Source organism: Elephas maximus, chromosome 12 (genome assembly GCF_024166365.1).
Source record: "Elephas maximus indicus isolate mEleMax1 chromosome 12, mEleMax1 primary haplotype, whole genome shotgun sequence".
Lineage (NCBI taxonomy): Eukaryota > Metazoa > Chordata > Mammalia > Proboscidea > Elephantidae > Elephas > Elephas maximus.
This window is the reverse complement of record NC_064830.1, coordinates 73,019,545-73,036,596: the sequence shown is the minus strand read 5'-3', so window position 1 is coordinate 73,036,596 and position 17,052 is coordinate 73,019,545. Positions and strand designations below refer to the sequence as shown.

The 17,052-nt window shown below is 43.1% G+C and overlaps 1 long non-coding RNA gene across 3 annotated transcripts in view; it reads right to left on the bottom strand.

Moving 5' to 3' along the window:
- LOC126086670 (uncharacterized) overlaps positions 1–17,052 on the bottom strand; it is an 81,373-nt gene that overhangs the window by 11,910 nt on the left and 52,411 nt on the right. For 2 of the 3 annotated variants that reach the window (XR_007519569.1, XR_007519568.1), the window contains one exon: positions 5,480–5,767. The exons of the other annotated variant lie outside the window; for it this stretch is intronic. This is a non-coding gene — a long non-coding RNA (uncharacterized LOC126086670). Of the gene's footprint in view, positions 1–5,479; positions 5,768–17,052 lie in introns of those variants that run through there. 3 annotated transcript variants of the gene reach the window in all.

The following is a 17,052-nucleotide window of genomic DNA, read 5'->3' as shown; positions in this document are numbered from 1 at the left end:
CGAATATTGCTCTTTCAGCTCATCGACAATAGTTTTCCTGAGCCGGACCAAAACCTTATAACGACGTTCCTCTTTCTGCAGATTGCTACTTTAGCAATACTCTTTCTCCTCACTCTCCGTTCGGTGAGTATTTTCACATACCTTGTAGATATGCTTTCAATCATGGATAATCAGGACAGAGAACGACCCCATAGGGTTTCCAAGGAGCACCTCGCGGACTGGAATGCCCACCTTTGGATTAGCAGCCTTAGCTCTTAACCACTACACCACCAGGACTGGGGTTTTTGTTTGTTTGTTTGTTTATACATATGCTTTCAATCATGAATAATCAGGAATTCTTATACTCACTGGCCTATTATTGGATTTCCCTTTAGTCTACTAATAAGAACACAAATCGATGAGTGAAACCAAACTAACTTTCTAAAACAGTCTCATCTCCTTTAGTGAAGAATCAGTGAATAAGACAAGTACATAACTTCGATGAAAAAACTTTTAATTGATAAATTCTTTCGATCAAAGGAATTAAATATTAACTCTTCTGGGGCCCCGTTCACATACTGGTAGTGGAACCGCGAATTCTCACAACCATCCTGAAATGCAGTGTAACACTGTCTACCCGAAGCCTTAAAAATACAGCCTTTTATTCACCACAGTCCCATGTCTAGTCATCTTCCCTAATGAAAGAGCCACCACGCATCCAAAGACCTGGTGAGAGCACACTCAGTGGAACAGGATGGGATTACAGGGCAAATGTGGCAACAAACTGAATCACTCATGGTAGAGGGATGGTGGAACTAGTGTAAATCCTCACAGTGGAGGCAGCTCCTAAAAGTCATATGTTTCAAAGACATTTCAGAGCACAGAAAATTTTCTAAATGTCAAGTGTTTTTAAAGACCCAGAAACCAGGCTTTCTATGTTGTGTAGAGAAGAGTGTATATGTTTCTGCACAGGGAGAGTGAACAATTGCTTCATGAAAATACCACAGAATGGAAGAACAGGGCTTTCTAAAGGGTGCTGTTACCACCATTGTATTGACTTCTTGACAGTTATTTCTGGGGCTCCAAGCACTCAATTCTGTCCTCACTCCAGCGTTGAGGGTGGGGGCGCTTTTCCCCTTCCTTTTTACCAAAGCCTTGGCTGGACTCTAGGACTCTTCCTTACTTACTCCTACATATGATCTCAGAGTTTCTTATGCACTTTGACTTAATCTAGTTTTTGTTTTTTGCTTTTTGGTTGCATCCTTTACCACCCCCTAAAGTGTAGTGTTTTTAAAGTGTAGTGGGATCAGCGGGAGGGATAGAATTTTCTAGGACTGATGCTCTTTTGACAACTGGTGGAGGGGAAGGTGCCAGGTGCGGACATCTGCATCATTAGGTTTCAGCTTTTATAATTCGTAGTGTTTTGGTCTGTCCTATTGAAGTATATTAAAAATATAACTGCTTCTATTCTGCAGGGTCGGCGGGCTTCAGCAAGGACCCTTCCTTGCCCAAGAGGGTCAGACACACGCTGCCCCACCAGATGCCCTCCATCAGTACTCACGGACAGTGGGGCACCAGCTCCATCCAGATTTCTTCCCCAGCCTTGGACTGACCTTTCACCACACCCTCCACCACCTCCTCCCAGATATGTTCCCAAAACTGGGCCAGACCCTCCCCCTCCTCCTCCCAGATATGTTCCCAAAACTGGGCCGGACCATACCCCTCCTCCTCCCACCGGACTTTCCAAGCCCAGGCCAGACCCTCCCCCTCCTCCACCCACCCCTGTTCACAAACCCAAGCCAGACTCTCCCCCTCCTCTTCCCACCCGTGTTCGCAAACCCAGGCCAGACCCTCCCCCTCCTCCTCCCACCTGTGTTCCCAAATCCAGGCCAGAGCCTCCCCCTCCTCCTCCCACCCCTGTTCCCAAACCTAGGCCAGAACTTCCCCCTCCTCCTCCGAGCCGTGTTCCCAAACCCAGGCCAGACCCTCCCTCTCCTCCTCCCACCAGTGTTTCCAAACCCCTTCCAGACCATCCCCCTCCTCCTCCCACCGGACTTCCCAAACCCAGGCCAGACTCTCCCCCTCCTCCTCCCACCTGTGTTCCCAAATCCAGGCCAGAGCCTCCCCCTCCTCCTCCCACCCCTGTTCCCAAACCTAGGCCAGAACTTCCCCCTCCTCCTCCGAGCCGTGTTCCCAAACCCAGGCCAGACCCTCCCTCTCCTCCTCCCACCAGTGTTCCCAAACCCCTTCCAGACCATCCCCCTCCTCCTCCCACCGGACTTCCCAAACCCAGGCCAGACCCTCCCCCTCCTCCTCCCACCTGTGTTCCCCAACCTGGGCCAGACCCTTCCCCTCTTCCTCCCAACCCTGCTCCCAAACCCAGGCCAGAACCTCCCTCTCCTTTTCCCACCCGTGTTCCCAAACCCTGGCCAGAACTTCCCCCTCCTCCTTCCACCTGTGTTCCCAATCCTGGGCCAGACCCTTCCCCTCCTTCTCCTTCCACCTGTGCTCCTAAACCTGGGCCAGAGCCTCCCCTTCCCACCCCAGTTGGCAAACCTGGGCCAGAGCCTCCCCCGCCACCTCCCAGCAGTATTCCGGGTCCTCCACTAAATCCTCCCCCTCCTCCTCCTCCCAGCCCTGTCCCTGGACCTCCCCTAGACCCTTCCCCTCCTCCTCCCAGCTGGCCTCCCAAGGCTTGGCCAGAGTCTCCACCTCCTTGTACACCCTCCTATCCTCCCAAGCCTCCACCAGGGTGCTCACTTCCCCCTCCCTTCTGGCCTCCACCTCCTCCACCAGGCTGGCACCCTCCTCCCCCACCCTTCTGGCGAGCCCCTCCCCCACCTGGCTGGCGTCCCCCTCCCACACTTTTCTGGCATCCTCCTCCCCCACCCAACTCCCTTACTCTGCCTCCAAGGAGCTGGCTTCTCCCTACCACAAGAGGCTGCCCTCCACCCACCACTCCAGAATGCCTTCCATCAACCTCACCCGGATGTGGTCCACCCACCCCACCCGGATGCCCCCGCCCTCGTCAACCTGGCTGCTGTCCATCTCCCCCTCATGGCTGGTATCCCTCTCCCCCGCACGGCTGGGGTCCCCCTCCCCCGAATGACTGCCATTCACCTCCCCCTATCAGCTGGGGTCCTCCTCTCCCGCGCAGCTGGGTTCTGCCTCCCCCGCACGGCTGGGGTCCCCTTCCCCCTCATGGGTGGGGTGCCCCTCCTCCACCCCCCTGGCATGCCCCTGCCCCACCCGCCTGGGGCCCCCATAACCCCCCTGGCTGGTGTCCCCCTCCATCACTTGGCTGTCGTCCACCTTCCCCACCCAACCTGCCAGATGGGCCTCAGCAGCTGCCTCTGTAACCCAACGACACATCTCGGGGTCTTATACTCTCCAATTAAATCAAAACAGAAAGCCAAACTCGTTGTCATCAGGTCAATTCCTACTCATACCAACCCTACAGGACAGAGTAGAGCTACCCCACAGAGTTTCCAAGGAGTGCCTGGTGAATTCAAACTGCCCACTTTTGGTTAGCAGCCCTAGCACTTAAAACCATAGGCCCCAGGGTTTCCCTGACCTATTAGCCGATTGAAGTAATAGGGACACCACTTTTAAGGAAAACAGAAAGTGACAAGTTTATTATCAGCGCAGATAAGGAGCAACGCAGGGTCTAGTGACCAGAAGACCATGAGCTTCCCGAGCTGGGAACTTGGGGATCTTTAAGGGGAAGACTGGTTCCAGGTCTTACACCTTAGTCCCTTTAGCCTGCCCATTCATGGAATTCCCCTCCCCTGTCCAAGTTTGGGAGTCCCATTGTCCAGTCATCTTGGGTTGCATGTACTGGTGGATGGACCTCTCACTCCAGAATGGGCTCCAGGTACAACGGTGGGCTGATAATTGTGCACCCCTCCGGAGGAGGGAAGCTCTGAGGTCAGATTCTGCGTGAGCCTGGGTGGCAGCTTGGAGCTGGTTCTCAAGGTGCAGCCTTTTCCCTTGAACGATGTGACTTAAAAAATGTTGCCTAGAGCATATCGGAGGTTAGTCGGGAAGAAAAGGGAGTTACTGGACCTTGCACAGGGAATTCTATCTTATCTTGGCATGCCTCTCAGCAGTCTTTAGCTGGGATTTCACCTCAACCACATACTGGTAGAACTCAGTGTCCAAAGCCTCTATCACCTCCTCACTTCCAGCCTCTGGAAACCTTTACACAGTTGCCAGAGTCTCCTGCTTCAACAGCCTGATCACCGTTATTGTTCTCCCTGCCGTCAAAGAGTCTCATTCTACCTCCTTCCAGCTTCCATGGCAGAAAACCTACGTCTGTGGAAAGAGATCATTCTTTATTTAAGAAATCTTAACAGTGCCATTAAACTCACTGCAGAAAATTTGTTATCAACTAAAATTGGTACCATTTGAAAAAGAATCTCACAATTGGTGTCTCTCCTAAGTTGGTTAGATTTAAGGTAAGCACACAACCACTCAACACATATTTGTTTCCTCAACAAACCTTTATTGACTACCTGCTGTCCGCTATGACAAACAACAGACCTGATCCTTAGCCTCATGGTCTTCAGATACAACAATCTGAAATAAGTGTGTGCAAAAATTGTCTAGAGTTCTTTAGCCTGGAGAGGACGTTAACCCGTGGCCATCGAGTCCACACTCACTTATAAGAATCTCATAGGACAGAGTAAACTGCAGCACAGGATTTCCAAAGAGCTTGGATGTGAACTGCCAAGCTTTTGGTCAGCAGCCCATCTCTTAACCACTGTGCCATCAGGGCTCTGGAGAGGACAATAGGGCCCAACAAAATCACCTTTCACAGATGAAGAAACTAAGGTTGAGTGACTTGCCCCTAATCTCCCAGTAAGGATCCCCAGGGTTGTGTTCTTGACCGTATTCTCATCTCATTCCACTCATTCGCAACCACTTTCACAGCTTAACTCCCCTGTATATACTAGTGATTCCACCTTGTATATTAGCTCGGGACCTCTTTCCCTAAGTTTTTGTGTGTCGATATGCTGTCTACCAGAGACACATTTCAGATCCAAAACACAAACAGGTTGAAACTAGAAGTATGGAAAAAAATATCCCATGCAGATAGTAACTGTGACCCTAATACCTTGCAATATGTTTTCTCCTTTTCAAAATGGGTGACTGAGAGCTTGACCTAACTAACACCATAATGATACTCTAAGTAACCAACAAGCTTTTTATTTTTTTTTATTGCACCAGCTGCACTGGTCTCTTTCCAAAGGGGTGCAGAGCCCTCTCGGCTCTTGCACCTTGGTTTCCCTTCTCTTCTTTGTTCTCTTGGGGGATGTCCTTCAGCCAGCAAGACAGTAGCTAGGAAGGCTGCCTGGTGCTTTTGGTCTGCAGCTTCCTTTCTTGCTCCTTCTCTCAGTCAGAGTGGACTTGGCAGGCCAATTCCAATAGCCAAGATATTTTATAGAAGTTTTTTTTGCCTCTTACAAACATAAAGATTAGAGTCCAGATGTCCAGCATGCATATCTTTATTTTAATAGTTTCTTGTTGTTTCATAACGTATATGGCCATCCGTGGGCTATGTGCTTAAAAACTTTGAGTAATCCTCGCCAAAATGAAATATAAGCTCAGATGTAAGAACTGCTTTTCGGGACTCCATAGACACAGCCTGCATTGCTGTTAGAACTTCCGCTGGTGCCACCTCCTCCTAATAAACTTTCTCTCTTTCTGACTTGGAGTTTCTTCATTGGCTCGACTGCTCCAGGGTACAGACCATATTCGGGTAACAGTAACCAAAAAAGTTGGATGGCTGTATTAATATCAGACAAAATAGACTTTAGGTCAAAAACTGTTACAACAGAAAAAGGACATTATATAATGATAAAAGGGTCAATTCATTAAAAACATGTATGCCCCCAACAGAGTTGTAAAATATATGAAGTAAACATGACAGAATTTAAAGGAGAAATAGTTCTACAGTCCTAGTTACTTCAGTAATGGACAGAGTATCTGGACAGATGAATACGGAAATAGAGGACAACACTATTAAAAAAACTAGACCTAATAGACATATACAGAATACTTCACTCAACATCAATGAAACACACATTCTTCTCCAGTGCACATAGATTATTCTCCAGGATAGAGCATACACTAGGTCACTGTCTTAGCTATCAAGTGTTGCTATAACAGAATACCACATGTGAGTGGCTTTAATAAATTTATTTTCTCAGAGTTGAAGTGGCTGGAAGTCTGAAGTCAGGGTGCCAGCTATAGGGGAAGACTCTCTGTTAGTTCTGGGGGATGGTCCGTATCTCTTTTCAGCTTCTGTTTCTTGGTTCTGTGGAGAGCTCCTGTGGTGTGGTATCTATCTTCCCCCATCTCTGCTTGCTTGCCTGCTTATTTGCTCAGTCTGCTGTTTTATATCTCAAAAGAGATTGATTTAAGACACATCCTCACTACTGTTGCCTCATTAATATAACACATTATATGTTAATATATAATATTATGTATTAATACATTAATAGGTAATATATATTATTATAACAATGAAAACCTATTCCCAAATAGGGGTATAAGAACAGGAATGGGGTGAAGGTTTACAATCCATATTTTGGGGGACACAACTCAATCCATAACTGTCAATACAAATCTAAATAAATTTAAGAAGATTAAAATCATACAAAGTCTCTTCTCCAACCACATGGAATGAAACTAGAGATCAAGTAACAGAAGAAAAACTGGAAATTACAAACATATATGGAAATTAAACAACACACTATTAACCAGTGGTCAAAGAAGAAACTAACGGACAATCAGAAATGCTGAGAGATGAGCAAAATGAAAACAACATATCAAAACTTAAGAGATTCAGCAAGGCCATAGCTTAAAGGGTAATGTATACTTGTGAATGCCGACATGAGGGGGAAAAAAATTAAATCAATAAGCTAACTTTACAGTTTGAGAAACTACACAAAGAAGAACAAACTCATTCCAAAGCTACCACAAGGAAGGAAAATAAACAAAGATCAAAGCAGAGATAAATGATAGAGAGAATAGCAAAACAATAGAACAAAATCAACAAAACTAGAAGTTGGTTCTTTGAAAAGATCAGTAAAATTGACAAATCACTACCTACACAAAGACAAGAGAAGATGCAAATTTTTTTACGAGAAATGAAAGTAGAAACATTACAACAGAATGCATGTGCATTTTCAAAAATATAAGAGAATACTAGGAACAATTTTACGCCAAGATATTAGATAATCTAGATGAAATAGACACAGTCCTAGAAACCCACAAACTACCTATACTGATTCAAGAAAAAATAGAAAATCTCAAAAGATCCACCACAAGTGAAGAGATTGAATTGGTAATCAATATCATCCCAACAAAGAAAAGCCCAGAACCAGATGGCTTCAGTGGGGAATTCCACCGAACATTTAAACAAACAATGACAACAATGCCTCTCAAAAAAAACTCTCCCAAAAAATAAAAGGATGGATCACTTCCTAAATCACTTTATGAGGCCACCATTACCCTAACACCAAAGACAGACAAGGACACCAAAAGAACACTACAGGAGGGGGCCAAGATGGCTGACCAGGTAGACACTACCTCGGATCCCTCTTGCAACAAAGACTCGGAAAAACAAGTGAATCAATCACATACATGACAATCTATGAACCCTGAACAACAAACACAGATTTAAAGAGTTGACCTGAGTGACAGAGACGGAGAACGAACAACTACGGGGAAGCAGCGACTGTTTTCGGAGCCTGGAGCCAGCATCCCAGTCAGATAACCTTGGCGCTGGGCTTAGGACTGGGCCCAGGGGAGCTGAACACAACATCTTGTGCAGGCGCAAACACGGGGCGCAGCCCTACGCCCCTGAACTGACCCCGGGAGGGGGCCCAGGTGGTCCACACAGGCAGCGCAGTGACGCGGCTGGCGGGAGGAGAAGTCCCCGGGAGGCAGCGACTGATTTTGGAGCTGGGAGTGCAGCGTCCCAGCCAGGGAACCTTGATGCTGGGCTTTGGACTGGCAGCAGAGGAACTGACTGCCCCTTCTGCGGGCCAGACCCTCGGGGCAATCTCTACACAGCCAGCACACATAGGCGACACGCCCCTCGGGAATCTCAGATAAAATAGTCATCCCAAGCAAGATAAGCAACTTTGCTATAATCCGGGATGCTACTCTCTCCTGTTTTTCTAAACCCTCCCCTCCCCTTCCCAGGCGGCTTCATTAACATTGGAATTTCCTAAGCCAGAGGGAGAATGCTCCGGCTCCGCGGCTTTTCTTTTCCTTTTTTTTTTTTTTTTTTTTGGTCTTTTCCTAACCCATTCTTCCGGCCTGAGAGAAGCAACCACAAAAAACCCAGGGACCAAAAATCCTTCCCTAATTGGACTAAAAACACAGAAATAGCTCCAGCCAAGCATATACGATCCATATCTCAGGCTTTCATCCCTACAGGGAACAAGGTGGCTATTATAATGCAAAGGCATTTCTGATAGGGATCTGACTGCATTGTTTTTTAGCAGATTTACTGGAAAAACAAGTTTCCCAGGTCTGATATCTCTGCTTATTCAACAGAGCGCTCACTGACCCACAACAGGGAACTGAGGGCTGAAGCTCCCCCCACACCACCTAGCCTCTTGCCTTAGGGGTCTAAGGAGGGTGACACCTACCAATCAGTAGAGGTAGTTGCATTGGGGGCCTAAGGTACAGCTGAAGAGCCCTCCCACTAAGGTGCTTTAGGAATAGAGACACACCTACCTCACTGACACTTGGGGGAAGCCTGTCAGCATCCTGTCCCCCTGGAGTGTGAACCCCAGCTGCTAATAGAATCTGGTGCACACAACTATCACCACTACTTCTCAAGGTGGGTAGGTGTTAGGGTGCAGCACACACTTGATGACCCAAAATCAGATTCTACTCAAGAATAGTGAATAGACTCAGGCATATATATCTGGCAAAAGCCCAAACCACCTGGTAATAGGTCATAAATAAGTCAAGGGCTACAACAATCAAGACAGCACAATCTAGTAGCCCATCCATGTATATTGAAAGAAAACCAAACAAGATAAGACTCAGTGAGCAAATATAGAATAAATCACTACAATATCTTAGTGATGGCTCGGAGACAGCAGTCGATATCAAACCACATAAAGAAGCAGACCATGACAGCTTCTACAACCCCCCAAACAAAAGAATCAAAATCTTTCCCAAATGAAGATACAATCCTGGAATTATCAGATACAGAATGTAAAAAACTAATTTACAGAATGCTTCAAGACATCAGGGATGACCTCAGAAATGAAATAAGGCAAACTGCAGAAAAAGCCAAGGAACACACTGATAAAACAGTTGAAGAACTCAAAAAGATTATTCAAGAACATAGTGGAAAAATTAATAAGTTGCAAGAATCCATAGAGAGACAGCATTCAGAAATCCAAAAGATTAACAATAAAATTACAGAATTAGACAACACAATAGGAAGTCAGAGGAGCAGAATCGAGCAATTAGAATGCAGAGTGGAAAATCTGGAGGACCAGGGAATCAACACCAACATAGCTAAAAAAAAAATCAGATAAAAGAATTTTAAAAAATGAAGAAACCCTAAGAATCATGTGGGACTCTATCAAGAGGGATAACTTGTGTGTGATTGGAGACCCAGAACCGGGGGGTAGGACAGAAAACACAGAGAGACTAGTTGAAGATCTGCTGACAGAAAACTTCCCTTACGTCATGAAAGACGAAAGGATATCTATCCAAGATGCTCATCGAACCCCATTTAAGATTGATCCAAAAAGAAAAACACCAAGACATATTATCATCAAACTTGCCAAAACCAAAGATAAAGGAAAATTTTAAAAGCAGCCAGGGAGAAAAGAAAGGTCTCCTTCAAGGGAGAATCAATAAGAATAAGTTCAGACTACTCAGCAGAAACCATGCAGGCAAGAAGGCAATGGGATGACATATACAGAGCACTGAAGGAGAAAAACTGCCAGCCAAGGATCATACATCCAGCAAAACTCTCTCTGAAATATGAAGGAGAAATTAAGATATTTACAGATAAACACAAGCTTAGAGAATTTGCAAAAACCAAACCAAAGCTACAAGAAATACTAAAGGAAATTCTTTGGTCAGACAACCAATAATATCAGATACCAGCACAACACAAGGTCACGGAACAGAACATCCTGATATCAACTCAAATAGGGAAATCACAAAAACAAATTAAGATTAATAAAAAAAAAAAAAAAGCTCAAAACAGGGAATCATTGAAGTCAACATGTAAAAGACCACAATAATCAAAAAGAGGGACTAAATACGGGTGGCATAGAACTGCCATATGGAGACGGATACAAGGCGATATAGGACAATACAAGTTAGGTTTTTACTTAGAAAAATAGGGGTAAATATTAAGGTAACCACAAAGAGGTATAACAACTCCATAACTCAAAATAAAAACCAAGAAAAACATAACGACTCAGCAAACATGAAGTCAAATACTATGAAAACGAGGATCTCACAATTTAATAAGAAAAACGTCTCAGCACAAAACAGTAAGTGGAAAAAATGAAATTGTCAACAACACACATAAAAAGGCATCAAAATGACAACACTAAACACTTATCTATAATTACGCTGAAAGTAAATGAACTGAACGCACCAATAAAGAGACAGAGTCTCAGACTGGATAAAGAAACACGATCCGTCTATATGCTGCCTACAAGAGACACACCTTAGACTTAGAGACACAAACAAACTAAAACTCAAAGGATGGAAATAAATATATCAAGCAAACAATAAGCAAAAAAGAAGAGGAGTAGCAATATTAATTTTTGACAAAATAGACTTTAAACTTAAATCCACCACAAAGGATAAAGAAGGACACTACACAATGATAAAAGGGACAATGGACCAGGAAGGTATAACCATATTAAATATTTATGCAACCAATGACAGGGCTGCAAGATACATAAAACAAACTTTAACAGAACTGAAAAGTAAGATAGACGCCTCCACAGTTATAGTAGGAGACTTCAACACACCACTTTCAGAGAAGGACAGGACATCCAGTAAGAAGCTCAATAGAGACACGGAAGATCTAATTACAACAATCAACCGACTTGACCTCATTGACTTATACAGAACTCTCCACCCAACTGCTGCAAAGTATACTTTTTTTTCTAGCGCACATGGAACAGTCTCTAGAATAGACCACATATTAGATCATAAAACAAACCTTTGCAAAATCCAAAACATGGAAATATTACAAAGCATCTTCTCAGACCACAAGGCAATAAAACTAGAGATCAATAACAGAAAAACTAGGGAAAAGAAATCAAATACTTGGAAAATGAACAATACCCTCCTGAAAAAAGACTGGATTATAGCAGACATCAAGGAGGGAATAAGGAAATTCATAGAAAGCAACGAGAATGAAAATACTTCCTATCAAAACCTCTGGGACACAGCAAAAGCAGTGCTCAGAGGCCAATTTATATCGACAAATGCACACATACAAAAAGAAGAAAGAGCCAAAATCAGAGAACTGTCCCTACAACTTGAACAAATAGAAAGTGAGCAACAAAAGAATCCATCGGGCACCAGAAGAAAACAAATAATAAAAGTTAGAGCTGAACTAAATGAATTAGAGAACAGAAAAACAATTGAAAGAATTAACAAAGCCAAAAGCTGGTTCTTTGAAAAAAATTAACAAAATTGATAAACCATTGGCTAGACTGACTAAAGAAATACAGGAAAGGAAACAAATAACCCGAATAAGAAACGAGAAGGACCACATCACAACAGAACCAAATGAAATTAAAAGAATCATTTCAGATTATTATGAAAAATTGTACTCTAACAAATTTGAAAACTTAGAAGAAATGGATGAATTCCTGGAAAAACACTACCTACCTAAACTAACACATTCAGAAGTAGAACAACTAAATAGACCCATAACAAAAAAAGAGATTGAAACGGTAATCAAAAAACTCCCAACAAAAAAAAGCCCTGGCCCGGACGGCTTCACTGCAGAGTTCTACCAAACTTTCAGAGAAGAGTTAACCCCACTACTTCTGAAGGCATTCCAAAGCATAGAAAATGACCCAATACTACCCAACTCATTCTATGAAGCCACCATCTCCCTAATACCAAAACCAGGTAAAGACATTACAAAAAAAGAAAATTATAGACCTATACCCCTCATGAACATAGATGCAAAAATCCTCAACAAAATTCTAGCCAATAGAATCCAACAACACATCAAAAAAATAATTCACCATGATCAAGTGGGATTTATACCAGGTATGCAAGGCTGGTTTAATATCAGAAAAACCATTAATGTAATCCATCACATAAATAAAACAAAAGACAAAAACCACATGATCTTATCAATTGATGCAGAAAAGGCATTTGACAAAGTCCAACACCCATTTATGAAAAGAACTCTTACCAAAATAGGAATTGAAGGAAAATTCCTCAACATAATAGAGGGCATCTATGCAAAGCCAACAGCCAATATTACTCTAAATGGAGAGAACCTGAAAGCATTTCCCTTGAGAACGGGAACCAGACAAGGATGCCCTTTATCACCGCTCTTATTCAACATCGTGCTGGAAGTCCTAGCCAGGGCAATTAGGCTAGACAAAGAAATAAAAGGTATCCAGACTGACAAGGAGGAAGTAAAGTTATCACTATTTGCAGATGACACGATTATATACACAGAAAACCCTAAGGAATCCTCCAGAAAACTACTGAAACTAATAGAAGAGTTTGGCAGAGTCGCAGGTTATAAAATAAACATACAAAAATCACTTGGATTCCTCTACATCAACAAAAAGAACACCGAAGAGGAAATAACCAAATCAATACCATTCACAGTAGCCCCCAAGAAGATAAGATACTTAGGAATAAATCTTACCAAGGATGTAAAAGACCTATACAAAGAAAACTACAAAGCTCTACTACAAGAAATTCAAAAGGACATACTTAAGTGGAAAAACATACCTTGCTCATGGATACGAAGACTTAACATAGTAAAAATGTCTATTCTACCAAAAGCCATCTATACATACAATGCACTTCCGATCCAAATTCCAATGTCATTTTTTAATGTGATAAGAGAAACAAATCACCAACTTCATATGGAAGGGAAAGAAGCCTCGGATAAGCAAAGCATTACTGAAAAAGAAGAAGAAAGTGGGAGGCCTCACTCTACCTGATTTCAGAACCTATTATACAGCCACAGTGGTCAAAACAGCCTGGTACTGGTACAACAACAGGCACATAGACCAATGGAACAGAATTGAGAACCCAGATATAGATCCATCCACATATGAGCAGCTGATATTTGACAAAGGACCAGAGTCAGTTAACTGGGGAAAAGATAGTCTTTTTAACAAATGGTGCTGGCATAACTGGATATCCATTTGCAAAAAAATGAAACAGGACCCATACCTCACACCATGCACAAAAACTAACTCCAAGTGGATCAAAGACCTAAACATAAAGACTAAAACGATAAAGATCATGGAAGATAAAATAGGGACAACCTTAGGAGCCCTAATACAAGGCATAAACAGAATACAAAACATTACCAAAAATGATGAAGAGAAACCAGATAACTGGGAGCTCCTAAAAATCAAACACCTATGCTCATCTAAAGACTTCACCAAAAGAGTAAAAAGACCACCTACAGACTGGGAAAGAATTTTCAGCTATGACATCTCTGACCAGCGCCTGATCTCTAAAATCTACATGATTCTGTCAAAACTCAACCACAAAAAGACAAACAACGCAATCAAAAAGTGGGCAAAGGATATGAACACACATTTCACTAAAGAAGATATTCAGGCAGCTAACAGATACATGAGAAAATGCTCTTGATCATTAGCCATTAGAGAAAAACAAATTAAAACTAAGATGAGATTCCATCTCACTCCAACAAGGCTGGCATTAATCCAAAAAACACAAAATAATAAATGTTGGAGAGGCTGCGGAGAGATTGGAACTCTCATACACTGCTGGTGGGAATGTAAAATGGTACAACCACTTTGGAAATCTATCTGGCGTTATCTTAAACAGTTAGAAATAGAACTACCATACAACCCAGAAATCCCACTCCTCAGAATATACCCTAGAGATACAAGAGCCTTCACACAAACAGATATATGCACACCCATGTTTATTGCAGCTCTGTTTACAATAGCAAAAAGTTGGAAGCAACCAAGGTGTCCATCAACAGACGAATGGGTAAATAAATTGTGGTATATTCACACAATGGAATACTATGCATCGATAAAGAACAGTGACGAATCTCTGAAACATTTCACAACATGGAGGAACCTGGAAGGCATTATGCTGAGCGAAATTAGTCAGAGGCAAAAGGACAAATATTGTATAAGACCACTATTATAAGATCTTGAGAAATAGTAAACCTGAGAAGAACACATACTTTTGTGATTACGAGGTGGGGAGGGAGGGAGGGTGGGAGAGGGTTTTTTATTGAATAATCAGTAGATAAGAACTGCTTTAGGTGAAGGGAAAGACAACACTCAATCCATGGAAGGTCAGCTCAATTGGACTGGACCAAAAGCAAACAAGTTTCCGGGATAAAATGAATGCTGCAAAGGTCAGCGGAGCAGGGGCGGGGGTCTGGGGAACATGGTTTGCGGGGACTTCTAAGTCAATTGGCAAAATAATTCTATTATGAAATCGTTCTGCATCCCACTTTGAAAAGTGGCGTCTGGGGTCTTAAAGGCTGACAAGGGGCCATCTAAGATGCATCAATTGGTCTCAACCCACCTGGAGCAAAGGAAAATGAACAACACCAAGGCCACACGACAACTAAGAGCCCAAGAGACAGAAAGGGCCACATGAACCAGAGACCTACATCACCCTGAGACCAGAGGAACTAGTTGGTGCCCGGCCACAATCGGTGACTGCCCTGACAGGGAGCACAGCAGAGGACACCTGAGGGAGCAGGAGATCAGTGGGACGCAGACCCCAAATTCTCATAAAAAGACCAAACTTAATGGTCTGACTGAGACTAGAGGAATTCCGGCGGCCATAGTCCCCAGACCTTCTGTTGGCCCAGGACAGGAACCATCCCCGAAGACAACTCATCAGACATGAAAGGGACTGGTCAGCGGGTGGGAGAGAGACGCTGATGAAGAGTGAGCTAATTATATCAGGGGGACACATGCGATTGTGTTGGCAACTCTTGTCTGGAGGGGGGATGGGAGGATAGAGAGAGAGGGAAGCCGGCAAAATTCTCATGAAAGGAGAGACTGAAAGGGCTGACTCAAGAGGGGGAGAGCAAGTGGGAGTACGGAGTAAGAGGTAAGTAAACTTATATGTGACAGACTGATTGGATTTGTAAACGTTCACTTGAAGCTTAATAAAAATTAATAAAAAAAAAAGCATTTGGGAGGGATTCAACACCCTTACTCAAGTCACAGCCCTAACATGATGTAAGGGTAATTTCCCTGGGCTGTGACCTGCATCACCTTTAATCTTACAAAGAATAAAACAAAAGAGAAGCAAACAAAGAGAGAGGGACATCATTACCACCAAGCAAGAAGAGCCAGGAGCAGAGTGAGTCTTTTAGATGCACTGAGAAGTTCCTAAACCAGGGAAAGATTGATGACAAGGACCTTCTCCCAGAGCTGACAGAGAAAGTCTCCCCTCTGAAACCGGTGCCCTGAGTTTGGGCTTCTAGCCTCCTAAACCGTGACAGGCTAAATTTCTGTTTGTTAAAGCCATTCACTTGTGGTATATCTGTTACAGCAGCACTAGGTAACTAAGTCGCCACTTACCTCTGCAAAAGTGGTACTGAGCAAAAAATCAGAAAACAACAAATGCTGGTGAGGTTGTGGCGACATTGGAGGACTTTTACATTGCTGGTAGGATTGTAAAGTGGTACAACCACTATGGAAAAGCATAAGGCACTTCCTCAAAAAGCTAGAAATAGAAATACTTCATGATTCAACAATCCCACTCCTAGGGATCTAACAGCAGTAACGTGAATACACAGGTGAATCACCTTTGTAATTTGCAACATTATTCACAAGAATAAAAAGACGGCAACAATCTAAGTGTCCAGCAATGGATGGATGCATGGATAAACAAATTGTGCTACAAATGTACAATGAAATACTGCACAGCTAAAAAAATAATGATGAGCTTTTGAAACATCTTACAACATGGATGAATATGGAGGACATTATCCTGAGTGAAATAAATCAATCACTAAAGGACAAATATTGTATGGTCTCACTTTTCTAAAAAGACAAGAATAGCTATATTAACATATACAGAAAACTATGTTCTTTGGTGTTTCCCAGGCATGGAAGGAGAAGGGAGGGGGGATCACTTTCTAAATAGCAGACTCTTGTTAGGTTTTGTGATGGGCAAGGCAATGTTCAATATGGATGAAATCTGCACAATTTGACCAAGGTAAATGACAACACAAAAAGTACACAGATTAGGGACAATTTTTGTAAATGCTAGAACACATACAATTTTGCAATAATAACTAAAAACATGTGTGTGGTTACATAGATAGATATATATGCATATACTTGTATAGGAAGGCACATGGGAATACATGGGTGTTCAGGTATAGGCCTATCTGTAGACATCTGTATGTACACATTTGTGTCTGCTGCATATCTATTCATATATATAATAAAGCACATGGGGCACAGTTATGGATACTTTCTAGACATAACCACACTGGGTTTGAAGGCTTAGGACCATAGTCTTATGGGACAGCTTGGTCACTTGGCATAATATAGTTCATAAGGATGATACTCTACATCCTAGTTTGGGTGAGTGCTGTCTGTGGTCTTCAAAGCTTGCCAGCAGCCATCTAACATACAACTACTGTCTCTACTCATCTGGAGCAAAAGAGAAAGAAGGAAAACAAAGACTCAAAGAAGAAACTAGTCTACAGGACTAATAGCCCACACAAGCCACAGCGTCATCTATCCTGACACCAGAAGAACTAGAAGGTGCACAGATACCACTACCAACTGTTCTGATCAGGGACACAGTAGTTGGTCCCACACAGAATCAGAG